General features: G+C 47.3%; 1 protein-coding gene across 1 annotated transcript in view; it reads right to left on the bottom strand.

Moving 5' to 3' along the window:
• The window catches only part of OSER1 (oxidative stress responsive serine rich 1), a 313,341-nt gene that overhangs the window by 113,028 nt on the left and 184,626 nt on the right, over positions 1 to 15,687 (bottom strand). The gene's annotated exons all lie outside the window — the stretch shown is intronic.

Raw genomic sequence — 15,687 nt, 5'->3', positions numbered from 1 at the left:
AAAACTTAACTAGGAGGCATTTCTTGTAAATGACAAAACCAAAATAAAACAAAACAGGCTCAGTCGATCACAGTCAACCAGCTAGGGTCTTCCCATTACACCATACCCACATAAGACAAATGCCTAGTTGTAGCCAATTAGGCGATTTCTGTTATTTGCTTCTGTGGTGAGCCTATAAAAGCTTGCTGCTCACACAGCTAGTAGAGTGAAGCTTTCTGAACCTCTTCCAGTTTTGAGTGCTGCCCGTTTCATGAAGCGTTCTTTGCTCAAAGAAACTCTGTTAAATTTATTCTGTCTGAAGTGTTTCTTTTAATAGTTGCCATAAGCTCTCTAAGACTGCTAAGGTCAGGAGAACACAGGAATCAATAGAAAACCCTCTCACAGGCCAAAGATGGGCAACTTGAGCATAAATAATAACTGCAATGAATGGAAACATACAAATATGTTTAAATCCATCGGTTCATAATGGTACTTGAAAAACTAATGCCAAGTTTCAGAGGAACCAACTCATTATTTTGAAAACTAGTAAACAAAAGTAAAGAATCAAGCAATTTTTTTTCTGTCTTTCCTATGTGGACTGGACCACTGAGCAGCCAAACAGTAGGTGAGTTTCTTTTTATAGAAATATTTCAATAAATGGCTGGGTGCGGTGGCTCACTCCTGTAATCCCAGCACTTTGGGAGGCCGAGGTGGGCAGATCACAAGGTCGAGAGTTCAAGATCAGCCTGGCCAACATGGTGAAACCCCTGGCCAACATGGTGAAACCCCATCTCTACTAAGAAAACAAAAATTAACTGGGCGTGGTGGTGCGTGCCTGTAATCCCTGCTACTCGGGAGGCTGAGGCAGGAGAATCGCTTGTACCTAGGAGGTGGAGGTTGCAGTAAGCCAAGATAGCGCCACTGTACTCCAGCCTGGGTGACACAGCAAGTATCCATCGGAAAAAAAAAAAAAAAGAAAAGAAATATTTCAATAAATGAAGAAGGAATGATAGAATTAGAATATCACCATATGCAACATGCAAGTAAAAATTTAAGTTTGTGATAGTAGTGAGTCACATACATTAAAGAAAAGTGAGTTGCAGATATTCATAAACAGAAAAGTCTTTGTTTATTTGTTTTTGATTTTTTGTTTTTGTTTTTGTTTCAAGACAGGGTCTTGCTCTGTCACCCAGGCTGGAGTCCAGTGGTGAGATCTTGGCTTACTGAAACCCCCACCTCCTGGGCTCAAATGATCCTCCCACCACCGTGTGCCACCATGCTTGGCTAATTTTTAAAGCTTTTTTTTTTTTTTTTTTTTTTTTTGGTAGAGTCTCACTATGTTGTCCAGGCTGGTCTGGAACTCCTAGGCTCAAGAAATCCTCTTGCCCAGCCTCCCAAAATATTGGGATTACAGGCACAAGCCACTGCAACTGGCCGAGAAAAATTTAATAAAATAAATATCAGCAGCACTTTAAATCTCTAAAAATTTACCTTTTAAGTTTTAAATTTTAAAAATCAGATCATCAGAATTTTGACCTTTGCTCAGAATTTTATATTTTAGGCTTCTTAGAGTCGGATTTTGCAGAAGCACACGGCTTCACGTTTACTGTGGAAATGAACTATAACCAAAAATACGTCTGCCTCAAAAGAGTAACATTTTCTTATTGCCAACTGTAATTTCAAACTCCATATATAGGTCACTATTTTGGCAAGAGTATTCTCTGAGTCTCTCTTAGGCAAATAAATACTTTTTGAGTTTTTAAAAAATCATCTTTACTTGTCTTTTTATTTTGATGGCAGTTTGAGTTTTTGAAAAACATAAAATCACTAAATTTGTGGAATTGTTACATGAAAATCATCTGAGGTTATGACTGGTTGGACATTTATATATATATAATATTGTGTATTATTAATATATTTATATATTATATATTAATTAGTGTGTGTGTGTGTGTGTGTGTGTATATATATATATATATATATAAATTAAAGTAAAAGGAAAAGTAAAGTAAAAACTACTTGGGAGGCTGAGGCACGAGAATCGCTTGAACCTGGGAAGCAGAGGTTGCAGTGAGCTGAGATTGCACCACTGTACTCCAGCCTGGGTGACAGAGTGAGACTCTTGTCTCAAAAATAAAAAATCAAGTAAATTGGTTACAGGGAGCTATGGTTTCACCACTGCACTCCTGCCTGGGCAACAGGCATTTTGCTCTGTCTCTAAAATACATAAATAAACACATAAATAAATAAATAAATAAATAAATAAATAAATAAATAGGTTTGTGTCACTTGGCTAAACGGCAAAATGTAGGAGGTCTTTATGGGTTAGGAGTATCCATCAAAGATTCTAATATACTTTATAATTTACTTATTTGTGTGTTTCTGTTCTGTCTCTCCTGGAATGTCAGCTCCAGAGGGTAGGGCACTTTATCTGTCTTGCTCATTGATGCATCCCAAGTGTCTAGAACTGTGTCTGGCAACCACTAAGCACTCAAAACAATGTTATTTTGTGGTTGAATAAATTAAAACAATCATTATTAACACAGTGATCTAAAGGAAATCGTTTTTAAATTTAAATTGCTTCTTTATGACCAGAAGAGAAATAATGGAAAATAATAAAAATTATGAAATTATTATTTTAGAGTGACGCAAAAAAAAAAAAAAAAAAAAAAAAAAAAAAAAGACATTACCATTGTTTTAATCTTAAGGAGTTCCGAAGATTATACATCTCTGTGAAAGGGGTTTTCTGGTCTATCAAGTCTGAAAGATGCTGTGATAAAATGACAATAGTTTAAGTAGAGGGTGCTTGGGGTCAGGGAAGAGTTCTTGGAAGGGATGATTTCTGTCTAAGTCGAGGTCTGAAGGATTGGCGGGAGGAACAGTGGGAAGCAGTCGTTACAGGAAAAGCAACCAGCAGGTGCCCTTTTGTTGGCTGGTGTGCATGAAATAATTCACTCTGGGTTGGGAGTCAGGGGCAGCAGCCCAGTAATTCTCCCAGTGGGAGGCCCTCTTTGTCCACAGCTACTGGCCAGTGAGCAGGAGGATTCATCTCCAGCACCAGCTCCTTCCTTCTGAGCTCTCCTCTGCAATGCCTCCCCCCTTACTAACCTCTAGCCACCTCTCCTTCTGCCAGGAAGGGAAGACTAGCCACTCCCTGGGGTGTGGCAGCTGAGCAAAGCTGGTGTCGGCCAGAGGCCAGGCTGCCTGACTGCCCAACTGGGAAGGCCTTGTCTCCACTGGCTGTTCCCTGAAACACACACAAGTCCAGGCCTACCAATCACCTGGCCCCATCTAGGGCACAGGGTCAGCAGGGCTGGTGGCTTTACTCAGCTGCAGGCTGAGTGGCAGGGGGATTCCTGGGACCCTACACATCCCTGGCAGCCTTGAAGACCCTCCAGATTCCTCCTCTGGTCACTGTCTCCTGCAGACTCCAGGAGTTCATATGAAACCAAAAAAGTTCAAAGTTCATATGGAACCAAAAAAGAGCCTGCATTGCCAAGACAATCCTAAGCCAAAAGAACAAAGCTGGAGGCATCACACTACCTGACTTCAAACTATACTACAAGGCTACAGTAACCAAAACAGCATGGTATTGGTACCAAACAGCATGGTACTAGTACCAAAACAGAGACTTATAGACCAGTGGAACAGAACAGAGCCCTCAGAAATAATACCACACGTCTACAACCACCTGATCTTTGACAAACCTGACAAAAACAAGAAATAGGGAAAGGGCTCCCTATTTAATGAATGGTGCTGGGAAAACTGGCTAGCCATATGTAGAAAGATGAAACTGGATCCATTCCTTACACCTTATACAAAAAATTAATTCAAGGTGGATTAAAGACTTAAACGTTAGACCTAAAACCATAAAAACCCTAGAAGAAAACCTAGGCAATACCATTCAGTACCTCCTATCTTAGGCAGGTCATGGCCTGGGAGGAGAGGGAAGCTTTTGTTGCCTGAAAGACCAATGGTAGGTCAGGCAAGGTGACTTATACTTATAACCCAGCACTTTGGGACGCTGAGGTGGGAGGATCACTTGAGCCCAGGAGTTCCAGACCAGCCTGGGCAACAGAGAGACCCTATCTCTACAAAAACATTTTTTTTTTAATTAGCTGGGCTCAGCCGGGTGCAGTGGTTCATACCTGTAATCCCAACGCTTTGGGAGGCTGAGGCGCACGGATGTCTTGAAGTCAGGAGTTTGAGACCAGCCTGGCCAACTTGGCAAAACCCAGTCTCTACTAAAAATACAAAAATTAGCCAGCTGTGGTGGTGTGCGCCTGTAATCCCAGCTACTCGGGAGGCTGAGGCACGAGAATCGCTTGAACCTGGGAGGCCGAGGTTGCAGTGAGCCAAGATCATGCCACTGCACTCCAGTCTGGGCAACAGAGTGAGACTCTGTCTCAAAAATAAAATAAAATAAAAAAATAAGCTGGGCATGGTGGTGCACTCCTGTAATCCCAGCTACTTGGGAAGCTGAGGCAGTAGGATCTCTTGAACCCCAGAGCTTGAGGCTGCAGTGAACCATTATTATGCCATTGCACTCTAGCCTGGGCAACAGAGTGAGGTGGCTCAGGCCTGTAATTCAGCACTTTGGGAGGCAGAGACGGGCAGATTGCTTGAGTCCAGGAGTTGAGACCAGCCTGGGCAACATGCAAAACCTCGTCTCTACCAAAAAATACAAAAATTAGCCAGGCATGGTGGCATGCGCTTGTAGTCCCAGCTACTCAGAAGACTGAGGTGGGAGGATGGCTTGAGGCCAGGGGTTCCAGGCTGCAGTGAGCTGTGATGGAACCACTGCACTCCTGCCTAGGTGACAGAGTAAGACTCTGTCTCAAAAATAAATACGTTTTTGGCTAGGCACAGTGGTTCACACCTATAATCCCAGCACTTTGGGAAGCCAAGGCGGGTGAATCACTTGAGGCCAGGAGTTTGAGACCAGCCTGGCCAACATGGTGAAACCCTGTCTCTACTAAAAATACAAAAATTAGCCGGCGTGGTGGCAGGTACCTGTAATCCCAGCTACTTGGGAGGCTGAGGCAAGAGAATCACTTGAACCTGGGGGTGGCAGAGGCTGAAGTCAGTGGAGATTGCACCTCTGCAATCCAGCCTGTGCAACAGAGCAAGACTCTGTCTCAAAAAAACAAAAAACAAAATAAAATTACAAAAAATATAAATTCTTAAAAATAAAATGGAATTGGCTGGGCTTGGTGGCTCACACCTGTAATCCCAACACTTTGAGAGGCTGAGGCAGGATGACTTGAGGTCAGGAGTTCATACCAGCCTGGGCAACAAAGTGAGACCCCTATCTCAACGAAAAGTAAATTTTTAAAAATTAGCCCGAAGTGGTGGTGTGGTTGTAGTCCCAGATATTGAGGAGGCTGAGTCGGGAGGATGGCTTGAACCCAGGAGTTCCAGGCTGCAGTGAGCAGGGTTGCGCCACTGCACTGCAGCCTGCGTGACGAGGTGAGAGAGACTCTGACTCAAAACAAAACAAAACAAAACAATACAAAACAAATAAAATAAAATAAAAAAGATATCTTTAGCTGCTCCTAGTAGCTTGAGAGATAGGTCAGGCAGTGTCACCATCCCCATTTAACAAATGGGAAGGCTGACTCAGTTTTGAGGCCACAGAAGAGCAAGGAGGCCCTGAGGGTCTCACAAGTCCCTTCTCGCCCTCGCCCTGTTGAATTCTTAGGGTCTGGCGCCAGGACATGGCCGCGGGGCCCTAACTCCTTGCCCGCTCAGGAATGTGGGGTGCCCGCTGGCCCGGTGGCAAGGCGGGCAGGCCGGGGGCGCTGACGCCGAGGCTTTTCTGCTCTAGCTGCGCGGGCCGGCGACACAGCAAATTCCGAGGGCACACCTGGCTGTGCAGCTGTCCCGGGACGACGATTTCCCAGTCCTCCGGTCGCCAGCCCCCCAGGGCACGGCCTTGATCCCGGGACTGCGGGCACCGCGCAGCACAGGAGCAGGAGGCGCCCCCTGGGGTTAAGTGCGTTAGGCCAGCCCTCGCCCTCCCCGCTGCCAACCCCAATCCCCTGGCACCGGGTGTGGAGGCATCTCTGCCTCTGAAGATGGCCCCGGCCCGCGTGGCCTCGCCAGCTCCACCTTCCAGGAACCCCCTCCCCACCTTTTCAAAGGGTGCTAGTCCTTTCCAGCACCCAGGAGGGTGAGGGGCACCCTGACTCAGCCCTTGATAACCCCTTACTTAATGGGAGGGGAAGGATGAGGAGGGGTGGCTCAGGGGACCCTCCTGTGTTCTGCGTTCTGGGGGTCCGTGCGAAATCAGTCCTATGAGGATGGACTGAGATGAGGGGCCCCTCTTCCCCAAAGGGCTAAGCTATCCCTACCTCCTTCCCACCTCCATCCCCCAGGCCCCACAGGGCGCCAGGACCCTGCACAGGGCAAGGCCTCCAGCCCTGCAAAAACTGGCCTCTGTTTACCTCTGAGCCCATCTCTCCATCCATCTCTCACACTCTTGACCCTCTAGGTCCTCCCTAATCTGACCTTCAGTTCTTTTTTGTTTAGGGTTTTTTTTGTTTGTTTTTGTTTTCGTTTTGAGACGGGGTCTCGCCCTATCGCCCAGGCTGGCGTGCAGTGGGGCGATCTCAGCTCACTGCAACCCCTGCCTCCCAGGTTCAAGCCATACTCGTGCCTCAGACTCCTGAGTAGCTGGGATCACAGGTGCACACCACCACTCCTGGCTAATATTTTTTGTATTTTTAGTAGAGACAGGGTTTCCCCATGTTGACCAGGCTGGTCTCAGACTCCTGAGCTCAGGCAGTCCGTACACCTTGACCTCCCAAAGTGCTGACCTTCTTCAGTTTTTTTTTTCTTTTTTCTGGAGACAGAGTCTCACTCTATCACCCAGGCTGGAATGCAGTGGTGCCATCTCAGCTCACTGCAACCTCTGCCTCCTGGATTCAAGCGTTTCTCCTGCCTCAGCCTCCCAGGTAGCTGGGATTACAGGTGCAGGCACCACCACGCCTGGCTAATTTTTGTATTTTCAGTAGAGACGGGGTTTCACCATGTTGCCCAGGCTGGCTGGTTGCCAGGTGATCCACCTGCCTCGGTCTCTTAAAGTACTGGGATTACAGGCATGAGCCACCACACCACGCTCTTCTTCAGTTTTTAAAATGAACCTGATTCCTTCTAGCCTCAGAGTGTGGGCCCAAGCGGTTCCCTCTCCTTGCTCTGCCATCTTCTCCCCTCCTCCACATTCTAGCTTCTGGTTTTCCTCATCTGACCTCCACTTATTTTTCTGTTTTCTGCTTAGTTGTCACCTGTTACTAACATTGCGATGAATTAAGTATTTTGAAAATCCTTGAACCATAGCTCTTCTACGGGAAGGTTAGAATCAACCCTCCAGCTTCGTCTAGATACCTTGTTGGAATTTTGATTGGGATTGTATTGAATCTGTAATCTGGAGTGAACTGACAACACAGCTTTACCAATAATGCTGACATGAGTCAGTGACAATACAAATTAGACACAGCTCCTTCCTTCAGAAAGCTTATTTATGCTCTTCCTATTTTATTTTACTTTATTTTATTTTGTGAGAGAAGATCTTATTGGGTCCATTTTACAGATGAAGAAACTGAGGCTCGTGAGTTGATATGACTGGTTCTGGGTCCTATGGTGAGGAAGAGGTGGGGCCAAGACCCCACCTTTGTCTGTTTGGCTCAAGAATCTGCCTATTCAGTCAATTCTGTCCTTGGGTTTGATAGATGGGGTTGAGAGGGAGTGTAGGCGTGTCTGCTTTATTGGAAGGTAGCTTCTATTTGGGTTGGCGTCAGAGTCATTTGCAATGTGTGTAGTGTTGAGGGGCTAGCAGTTATATTGGGGAGGATATTTATGTGTATTGGGTAGGAAGTGTGTGTTGGGGGGACAAGAGCAGGATATTTCTGTTGGTGTGTGTGTTTTTTCTTAGGTAGGATTTTACTTTTATACCTGTTCAAAGTGCTCTTTTAAATTGAACAAATGGCCAGGAGCAGTGGCTCGTGCTTGTAATCCCAGCACTTTGGGAGGCCAAGGCAGGAGGACTGCTTGAGCCTAGGAGTTAGATACCAGCCTGGGCAACATGGCAAAATCCCGTCTCTACAAAAAATAAAAATAAATAAATAAACAGATATAAAACATGTAAAACACCCCTGTAGGAACTCCCTCATGCCTCCTCTGAGCCAGTACACCCCAACCCCTTGCAAAAGGAGCCACTTTTCTGACTTCCATTACCCTAAGTTAGGTTTGTCTGTTCTTGTCAGTGGAATCACACAGCATTTCTCTTTGGGGAGGTTAATAGCTGATATTGAACTAACTTTACTTCGTGTGCTGAAAACTTTCCATATCTCACTGAATTTCTCATAATAGCCAAATCAGCTAGCACCTGTTTGTTTGTTTGTTTGTTTATTAGAGACAGGCCGTCTCTCTGTCGCCCAGGCTGGAGTGCAGTGGCATGATCACAGCTCACTGTACCCTCAACCTCCTGGGCTCAAGCAATCCTCCCACTTCAGTCTCCTGAGTAGCTAGAAGTACAGGCGCATACCACGAGGCCTGGATAATTTTTGTACTTTTTTTTTTTTAAGATGGAGTCTCGCAGTGTTGCCCAGGCTGCTCTCAATCTCTTAGGCTCAAGTGATCCTCCCACCTCAGCCTCCCGAAGTGCTGGGATTACAGGTATAAGCCACCATGCCTGGCCAGCACCTATTAATTGTTCCCATTTTACAGATTAGCAAATGCTTAGAGAAAGCCCATGACTTGTTCCAGGTTGCTCAGAGTTATCAGAATCCACAGCTCTGGTCCATGCTCATTAGATGGTCCTGCCTCCCTTGGGGTGATCTGCAGAGGAGGCGCACTGCTATCTGAGTGCAGAGGGCAGAAGACAGAGCCTGGAGCTCAGAGATGCTTCTGTGCGTGATTCATTTCCCGAGTCTCTTTCTCGGAATCTGTTGTGAGACCTCTCCAACCCCGCCTTGCCGGGCCAGGGACTGCCATCAGCAGCCCAGCCACCTCTGTGCTGTGGAGACTCATCAAGCTATGGGGGTTAAGTCCCGGCTCCCAGACTTACTTGTTGTACAACTTTGGGCAAGTTGTTTCTGTCTTTGAACCTCAGTGTCCTCAACTGTTAAAAGGAGGTTAAATTTCTCCTGCTTGGTTAAGAGGCAACAGACGGAAGGTGTTACTGTGTAAATTGCTACTGTTGTTATTTTCTTTTAAAAAAAAACCACACATAAAACCCCTTTTTATTTTTAAGTAAAACACAAATGCTGAAAGTCACATAAAACAAACATGGAACCTACTAGGTTATTATGAGGTTAAACAGCTTGTAACCACAGGCCAGATCAAGAAATAGAGGCCCCGCCGGGCGCGGTGGCTCATGCCTGTAATCCCAGCGCTTTGGGAGGATGGGTGCTGGGATGGAGGCCAAGGCAGGTGGATCACATGAGGTCAGGAGTTTGAGACCAGCCTGGCCGACATGGTGAAACCCTGTCTCTACTAAAAATACAAAAAAATTAGCTGACCATGGTGGCGGGCACCTGTAATCCCAGTTACTCGGGAGGCTGAGGCAGGAGAATCGCTTGAACCTGGGAAGAGGAGGTTGCAGTGAGCTGAGATCGTGCCATTGCACTCCAGCCTGGGCATAAAGAGCAAAACTCCGTCTCAAAAAAAAAAAAAAAATATATATATATATATATATATGTGTGTGTGTGTGTGTGTATATATACAGACACGTATATATATATTTATAAAAGCCCCTCAAATGCCACACCCTAGCCTGCCTTTATAGTATTTCTTTGTTTCTTTACAGTTTTACACCCAAATGTATAGCCTTTAAGTCTATAGTAATTCACCTCCCATCCCCTTTGTTTCCTTACAGTTTGTCTTTTGAAGAACCTGGGGCATTGGATTTTAAGAGTTTCCGCAGGGCCGGGAGCAGTGGCTCATGCCTGTAATACTAGCACTTTGGGAGCCCGAGGCAGGCGGATCACCTGAGGTCGGGAGTTGGAGACCAAGCTGACCAGCATGGAGAAACCCCGTCTCTACTAAAAAATACAAAAAATTAGCCAGGCGTGGTGGCACATGCCTGTAATCTCAGTACTCGGGAGACTGAGGCAGGAGAATCGCTTGAACCCAGGAGGGGAGGTTGTGGTGAGCCGAGATCGCACCATTGCACTCCAGCCTGGGCAGCAAGAGTGAAACTCCGTCTTAAAAAAAAAAAAAAAAAAAAAGGCCGGGCGCGGTGGCTCAAGCCTGTAATCCCAGCACTTTGGGAGGCCGAGACGGGCGGATCACAAGGTCAGGAGATCGAGACCATCCTGGCTAACACGGCGAAACCCCGTCTCTACTAAAAACACAAAAAATTAGCCGGGCGAGGTGGCAGCGCCTGTGGTCCCAGCTACTCGGGAGGCTGAGGCAGGAGAATGGCGGGAACCCAGGAGGCGGAGCTTGCAGTGAGCTGAGATCTGGCCACTGCACTCCAGCCTGGGCGACAAAGCGAGACTCCGTCTCAAAAAAAAAAAAGAGTTTCCTCAGAGCCTGGATCCTCGCTGCTCTTTTCACCCACACACCCTTCTCTCTGGCTTCCTCCCTCCTCCTGTTTGGATTTGGAGTAACATAGATCTCGGTTGCAGTCCTGAGTCTACTCATTCCTATGTGACTTTGGACAAATCACTTAACCTCTCTGAACCTCTTTCCTCAACTGACAAATGGGGAGATGACCTAGGTCATCTCTAAAGGCCTTCCCGCTTTCTCAGTCTCCTCTCTCAAGCACCAGGATCTTGCCCTACAGTCTTTTCTCAAAAACAACTTTTTTTTTGTTTTGAGACAGCGTCTTACTCTGTCACCCAGGCTGGTGTGCAGTGGCACAATCTCGGCTCACTGCAATCTCCACCTCCTGGGTTCAAGCAATTCTCGTGCCTCAGCCTCCCAAGTAGCTGGGACTACAGTCGTGTGCCACCATGCCCAGCAAATTTCTTGTATTTTTTGATAGAGATGGGGTTTCGCCATGTTGGTCAGGCTGGTCTCGAACTCCTGGCCTCAAGTGATCCACCCGCCTCAGCCTCCCAAAATGCTGGGATTATAGGCGTGAGCTACCACACCCAGCCAAAAACAACTTTACTGGGTGAAAAGAACACTGGGTAAGAGTCAGAGAGACCTGGCCTTGGAATGTAGTTTCTACTGGAACTAGCTGTGTGAACTTGAGCAAGTTACTTAACCTCTCTGAGTTTCCACTTCCTCATCTAAGGAATGGGGATCCTGACACCCAACCCATGAAACTGGAATGAGGCTTACCTGAAGTCATGTCCCTAAGACATTTAGTGTCTGGCATCTGGTGTGTGCTACAGAAATGTTGACTGTTATTGTTATTAGCTATTATTATTTATAATTTACTGACTGCTTGCTCTGTGCCAGGCATTGTGTCAAGTGTTTTAAGATGTACTAACTCATTTAATCCTCACAGTCATGCTATGAGATAGCCCCATCTTATAGATGAGGAAACTGAGGCACAGAAGGGTTAAGTAAATTGCTGATGGTCACACAGCTAAAAAGCCATGGAATTGATCCATAAACCCAGGCTGTCTGGATGCAAAGCCTGCCCTATTACCCACCAAGCTGCACTGTCTCAAATACTACTACTTTCTGGAAGAATGTTCTCTTTGCTTGTCCAAGCCCAGAGAGAATTCCAGTAGAGGTGAGGATGGAGCAGTAGCTGAATCCAGTTGCTCAAATCCAGGGATGAGAAAGATGTCTTACCCTAATGCGAGATGAATATCCAGGGCATTAACTTGGGCTGGCCCAAGTGCAGTGGCCCACACAGGTAATCACAGCACTTTGGGAGGCCAAGGTGAGAGGATTGCTTGGGCTTAGGAGTTCCAGACCAGCCTAGTCAACATAGCGAGACCTTGTCTCCACTAAACATTTTACAAATCAGCCATGTGGTAGCACGTGCCTATGGTCCCAGCTGCTTGGGGAAGCTGAGATGAAAGGATCATTTGAACCCGGGAGATCCAGACTGCGTTGAGTCATAATTGCACCACTGCACCCCAGCCTGGCCGACAAAGCAAGACCCTGTCTCAAAACTAAAATAAGAATAAAAATAGGCCAGGCGCAGTGGCTCACACCTGTAATCCCAACACTTTGGGAGGGAGTTTGAAACCAGCCTGGCCAACAAGGTGAAACCCCATCTCTACTAAAAATACAAAAATTAGCCAGGGGTGGTGGTGGGCGCCTGTAATCCCAGCTACTCGGGAAGCTGAAGCAGGAGAATTGCTTGAACCTGGGAGGCAGAGGTTTCAGTGAGCCGAGATTGTGCCACTGCACTCCAGCCTAGGCAACAAGAGTGAAACTCTATCTCAAAATAAAATAAATAAAAATAAGTTGGGCCACACTGATTATTTCCTGGCCCCACGCCTAATATTTTATCCATTGAAAACCTGCCAAAGTGCAACTGGGACCAGCTTTCTTCAACGGGGGCAGCAGAGAGGCCCTGACTGGGATGTTGCTGTGTGTTTGCTACCAGTGTAAGTTTCTGGGTTTCTGTGGATGCATAAATATGTGGAGTAGGAGACGGTGGTCTTGTCTGCGTGGCTGGACTTCGAGGTCTTCCTCGATGTCTGTTGCTCAACACTGTAGAGAGGCAGTGTGGGGGTGCCTGTCCCACCTCTCCCACCCACAGGATGTGTGACCTGGGGCAAATGACTCACCTCTTTGTGCCTTAGTTTCTTCATGTATATAAAAATTGGATGATGATAATAATAGGGTTATTCTGAAGATTAAATGAGATTGCCCATGTAATGTGCTTAAAACACTGCTGGCCACTTATGAGAAAGTAGCTAATACCATCAGCTTATATGTAGTAGACATGCTTAAGTGTGTAACCTGTGGGTTTCTATATATTTACACAGGACACCTGTGGTGTACAATGGAGAGGATATGAGGGCCTGGCGGGGACGAGCTCTCTGTGATTTGTGGAGGAGATGTGCTTATATAAGTATGTGCACAAAGGTGTGTGTGCTTGTGTACACATACGTGTGTGTTGTGTGTACAGCAGATGCATGCGCCTTCTGCACATGTGTGAGGATGTTCACCGCCAGGACCCAGGTTACCACACAAACAGTCTCCATCCCTAGGATAAGTCACTGAGGCTCACGTGTGCCTCAGTACCTTCATCTGTACAATGGGTGGAGTCACTACCCCAAAGGGAGCTGTGAGGCCCAAGTGAATTGAGGATGTGAAGTTCTGAGCCATTGCAAAGTGCCAGTTACATAGTAGTGGCTTGTGCTATGTGTTCTGAGAGAGCTGGGCTTACTTATTGACGCTCCTGGGTTCCTAAGTGCCAACACTGTTTGTGTGGGCTGCAGAGTTCGCCCTGCTGTACCGAAGATCCCAGCCTGTTGTAGTCAGAAGAGCCAGAATTGCAAACCTACCAAAGCGAAACTGGGAACAGCCTTCTTCACTGGGGGCAGCAGTTTCAGTTCAATTTCTTCACTGGGGCATCCAAGGCCCAAAGAAGGGTAAGAACTTGCCTCAAGACACCCAGCACGCTGGAGGCAGAGATGGGGTTAGATCGAACCAGTCTCTCTTGTCCTTCTGGCATAGTGGGAGAACCCCCATAGGGGTCAGGGATTGCAGCCCTCACCCCTCACTGCTCTGCCCTCCCCACCTTCCCCAGCATCCAGCCGTCACTGCTCCAGCAGAAAGGTGTGTGCTTTGGCAGCCGCACTGTCTGGGCTGCCTGTGGTGGGAATTCCACATGTCTGGAGAGGACCCGTCTGCAGTAGTCCAGTCCCCGCCCCCAGCCCTGCTTCACCGACTGGTCCAGGGTTTGGCCTGCTTCCCCGAGACTAGGTTCAGCCTGGGAATCCTCAGAGGTTGCTAGAAGAGTAGTCTGAGGATTGCAAATTCTTCGTCTGTGTTTTTTATATAACACCTTTCTGTTGTAAGTCTATCCCCTTGTATTTCAAAAGTAATGCTTGTTATTTTTGGGGAATACAAGTAATGAAAGAGAAGAAAATTGAACTCTTAACCTAGGACTTCAGCAACTCAGAGACCAATGAGACTTTACACACACACACACACACACACACACACACACACACGTCCATTATCTACATACTCATACATTCACCTGGGGACACATGTGATCCAAGAACACTCAAACACACACGCATGTAAGTATGCTTGTACATTCATACACAAGTGCATACTCTCATAAGTACACACGTACACACAAACACATTCATACACACACTCCTAGACTGCATACTGTGTGCCAGCCACTGTACTAAGGCTCCACAAATGTTCACTCATTTCATCCTCGAAGCAAGGCTACAATGTAGGCACCATTATTTCTCCCATTTTACAGATGAGGCACACAAAGGTTGAGTAACTTTCCCAACACCTAGTTAGTGAGGGGGTGGGATAATGGAGATTTGAACCCAGATTTGTGGGCTTAATTAATTTGCTGATGAATAGGCTGTGTTTGAGTGGTATCATGACGAACATTCCCCTAGGCTTTTTTCCTTATGCATCTATATTTGGTTTGGTTAGAAAATAGCATCTTTGGCTAATATAAAAAAATTAACCGAGTGTGGTGGTGCACGCCCGTGGTCCCAACTATTCAGGAGGCTGAGGTGGAAGGATCACCTGAGCCTGGGAGGTGGAGGTTGCAGTGAGCCGAGATTGTGCCACTGCATTCCAGCCTGGACAACAGAGCGAGACTCTGTCTCAAAAGAAAAAAAAAGAAAGACAGCCTGTCCAATATGGTGAAACCCCATCCCTACTAAAAAATACAAAAATTAGCCAGGTTTGTTGGTGTGCACCTGTAGTCCCAGCTACTTGGGAGGCTGAGGTAGGAGAATCGAGGTTGCAGTGAGCCGAGATTGTGCCACTGTGCTCCAGCCTGGGCGACAAAGTGAGACAAAAAACAAAGGAAGGGGAGGGGAGGGGAGGGGAGTGGAGGGGAGGGGAGGGGAGGGGGAAGGGAAGGGCATCCTTTTTAGATACTAACCGGGCCTGGGGTCGGGGTCAGATCTGGATTTAAATCCTGGCGTGATTGCAGACTAGCTCGCTTGACTTTGGGCTTGTTCTTTCTCCTCTCTCGGGCTCAGTTTCCTCATCTGTGAAATGAGGAACTACAGTGCCTGCTTCTGAGGGTTGGCTGAGCTTGTGTGTAAAGCACTCAACCCTGGGCCTGGCACATAGCAGGGCTCACTAGATGGGCCATATTAACTGCCTACTCCAAGGCTGGAGGGTGTTGTAGGGAAAATAGTCAGAAAATACTCTCCAGATGCAAGGTGGCTTTAATATGTCAGGATGTGGAAGGCAGAGAGAAGCCTCGGGGTCTGGGATCTTCCGTAGGGGATGAGTATTTTTTCCTGGAATCCCTGCCCTGTTGCTACATCACTACCCTGACCATTTGCCCAGCCCAGCCCTACATGCTTCAGGTGAAAGCAGAGAGAGAGGGGGCGGGAGAGAAAAGCCCATCAAGCAGCAGGCGGAGCCTCCCTGCAGGAGTCTGGCCTGGCTGGAAGGGGAGGGGGCTGTGGGGCCAGGGACGTCAGATGCCAACAGCGCCCAGGGGACCCTTAAAGTCGCTGCGCTGCCAGGTGGGCGAGGGTGTCGGCAGAGGTCCCCTGCCTCCTCGGCTGCCTCCTGAAGCCGCCTGGGCTACCCGTCCTGGGTACGCACCGTTGGAGCCTCCTGCCT

This window comes from Macaca thibetana, chromosome 10 (assembly GCF_024542745.1).
Source record: "Macaca thibetana thibetana isolate TM-01 chromosome 10, ASM2454274v1, whole genome shotgun sequence".
Lineage (NCBI taxonomy): Eukaryota > Metazoa > Chordata > Mammalia > Primates > Cercopithecidae > Macaca > Macaca thibetana.
Note: the sequence above shows the minus strand (reverse complement) of the source record. Positions and strands in the feature narration are given on the sequence as shown.